Here is a 3,612-nt window from a genome sequence, read left to right as displayed (position 1 = left end):
TTAATTTCCCAAACAGCGATTGGCATCCCCATACAGTGAGGGGTTTAGATGGGGTGGAGTTTGTTAAGTGTGTTCAGGAAGGATTCTTGACACAATATGTAGATAGGCCTACAATAGGAGAGGCTGTGCTTGATTTGGTATTGGGAAATGAACCTGGTCAGGTGTCAGATCACTCAGTGGGAGAGCATTTTGGAGATACTGATCATAATTCTATCTCCTTTACAAGAGCATTGGAGAGAGATAGTAACAGACATCCTAGAAAGGCGTTTACTTGGAGTGTAGCTAATTATGAGGCTCTCAGGAAGGAAATTGGAAGCATAAATTGGGAACCGATGTGGCAACTACTCAGGGGATATTTGTGTGGAGTTCTGCATAGGTACGTCCCACTGAGAAAGGGGAGTCACGATAGGATGCAGGAACCGTGGTGTACAAATACTATAATAAATCTAATCAAAAGGAAAAGAAAAGCTTACAAAAGGTACAGAGAGCTAGGTAATGTTAGCGATCTGGAAGAGTATAAGGCTAACAGGAAGGAGGATAAGAAGGAAATTAGGTGAGCCAGAAAGGGACATTAGAATGCCTTGGCGGGCAGGATTAAGGAAAACCCCAAGGCATTCTACAAGTATGTTAAGAGCAAGACGATACAATGAGAAAGAATAGGACCTATCAAGTGCAGCTGTGGGAAAGTGTGCATGGATCCAGAAAAAAATAGCGGAGGTACTTAATGAATACTTTACATCAGTATTCACTACAGAAAAAGATCTGGGGGATTGTAGAGAGGACTTGCAGCGGGCGGAAAGGCTTGAGCATGTAGATTTTAGGAAAGAGGAAGTGCTGAAACTTTTGGAAAACATCAAGTTGGATAAGTCGCCGGGACCGGATGAGATGTACCCCAGGCTTCTGTGGGAGGCGAAGGAGGAGATTGCGGAGACTCTGACGATGATCTTTGCATCATCGATGGAGACGGGAGAGGTTACAGAAGATTGGAGGGTTGCGGCTGTGTTTGCCTTATCCAGGAAAGGGAGTAGAGATAGCCCAGCACATTATAGACCAGATAGTCTCACTTCAGTGCTGGTAAGATGATGGAGAAGATCCTGAGAGGCAGGATTTATGAACATTTCAAGAGGTATAATATGATTCTGAATAGTCAGCATGGATTTGTCAAGGGCCTGTTCTGCCTTACGAGCCTGATTGAATTTATTGAGGATGTGACTAAACACATCGATGAAGGGAGAGCAGCAGACGTAGTGTATATGGATTTTCAGCAAGGCATCTGATAGGGTACCCCATGCAAGGCTTATTGAGAAAGTTAGGAGGCATGGGATCGAAGGGGAGATTGCAGTGTGGATCCAGAACTGGCTGGCCCACAGAGGGCAAAGAATAGTTGTTGAAGGTTCGTGTTCTGCATGGAGGTCGGTGACCAGTGGTGTACCTCAGGGATATGTTCTGGGACCCCTACTCATTGTGATTTTTATGAACGATCTGGATGAGGAAGAGGAAGGATGGGTTAGTAAGTTTGCGGATGACACAAAGGTTCGATATGTAGTGGATAGTATAGAGGGTTGTCAGAGGTTACAGCGGGACATAGATAGGATGCAAAGTTGTGCTGAGAAGTGGCAGATGCTGTTCAACCCATATAAGTGTGAAGTGGTTCACTTTGGTAAGTCAGATATGATGCCAGAATATAGTATTAATTGTAGGACTCTTCGCAGTGTGGAGGATCAGAGGGTTCTTGAGGTCCGAGTCCATAGGACGCTCAAGGCGGCTGCGCAGGGTGACTCTGTGGTTAAGAAGGCATATGGTGTATTGTCCTTCATCAATCGGGGAATTGACTTTAGGAGCCGTGAGTTATTGTTGCAGCTACATAGGTCCCTGGTCAGACCCCACTTGGAGTACTGTGCTCAGTTCTGGTCGCCTCACTACAGGAAGGATGTGGAAGCCATAGAACGGGTGCAGGGGAGATTTACAAGGATGCTGCCTGGAACGTGGAGTATGCCTTATAAAAGCAGTTTGAGGGAACTCGGCCTTTTCTCCTTGGAGAGACGGAGGATGAGGGGGGACCTGATAGAGGTGTATAAGATGATGAGAGTCATTGATCAGGTAGATATTCAGAGGCTTTTCCCCAGTGCTTAAGCGGTGGTCACAAGAGGACTGAAGTTTAAGGTGCTGAGGAGTATGTATGGAGGGGATGTCAGGGGTAAATTGTTTACTCAGAGAGTGGTGAGTGTGTGGAATGGGCTGCCGGAAACGGTGGTGGAAGCGGATACGATAGGGTCTTTTAAGAGACTTTTGGATAGGTACATGGAGCCGAGAAAAATAGAGGGCTGTGTGTTAGCCGAGTAATTTCTGAGGTAGGGACATGTTCGGCAGAACTTTGTGGGCAGAAGTGCCTGCATTGTGCTGTAGTTTTTCAATGTTTCTATGAACGCTACTTATATGATGTTATATGTCTGTAATGGTGCTGCAAGTAATATTTTCATTGCAGTTGTGTGTACATGTACTTGTGCATATGACAACGAGCTTGACATTGACATTGAAACAATGGTTTTCGGCAGGGACTGTAGCCTGGACCTTTGGTTTCTGTGAAATTTTTGTAACATTGATGAGCATTAGGTGGTCGGTTTAATAATTTCATGACGAGAGGAAAATTGGTGAGTCGTAGATAGCAAAGGAGGTTGTCTGTAGAAACAAATGGAGAGAGATCAGCTGGAAAGTTAGATCGTTAGAAGCAATTAAAATGAAGGTCGATACTGGGTTTTTTTTGAAACGTTGTGAAGTTGAGGATTATGAGGATCTGTCACAGTGGAGTTGGAGCCTGGGGTAGATACGCCATAGTAGAATGCCAGAGCGGTTTGATGGTCGAGCTCCTAAATTATGCTCCTATTCTGTTGCAGATGCGCCGTCATTTGAATGTCCTGGGTAGAAGATCTCCAACACCGGTTGACGCGAATGGAATAATGTGGATGTCAATATCCGGTAACTGTGGGTCACTAACATGCGGGTTACCCTGCGCGGATTCCTGGACCTGGTCACAGAGCGAAACAGGTCAATGCCCGTGTGCAGGCTCGCTGGAGTGACAATTCTGTGTACGATGCATTGAAACGGCTTGCATGGGAACATTCTCTCCGACTGGCATCACTTCCGGAACTGACAACGATGGGATTATCCTGGCGGGAGTGACACCTGAGTGTTCATGTGGTGAATGCTTGGAACTAGAGCCGGATTGGAGACACTTAGGCCGCTCTGGGTATTGCTCCCGACTTGGCTTCATTAACAAACTGAAGCACTGAGCTGACCGGATATTTCACCGCGCTCTTCACCAACTCCTTGTACTTGGACTGAGATGCCGCATAAATAAATGTGTGCGTGCAGCACCTGGCATTACTCAGCAAATACCCGATTTCATAGAAGATAATTTCGTAATCATTCCGATCGATACCTTTTCCTGTGATCTGAGAGTAGACAATTTGTACAACATACGGTAGCCACAGTGTCGTCCCGAAATTAATTTTACCCTTCTGTCCGCTGTAAGTAACAGAGTGCCACGAGGTCGATTCGAACAAATAACTTTATTGGCAGTGCACTTCTAGTAGAATTCTCTTCAGCACTCAC

This window comes from Pristis pectinata, unplaced genomic scaffold, assembly GCF_009764475.1.
Source record: "Pristis pectinata isolate sPriPec2 unplaced genomic scaffold, sPriPec2.1.pri scaffold_180_arrow_ctg1, whole genome shotgun sequence".
In the NCBI taxonomy this organism is placed as follows: Eukaryota; Metazoa; Chordata; class Chondrichthyes; order Rhinopristiformes; family Pristidae; genus Pristis; species Pristis pectinata.
Note: the sequence above shows the minus strand (reverse complement) of the source record.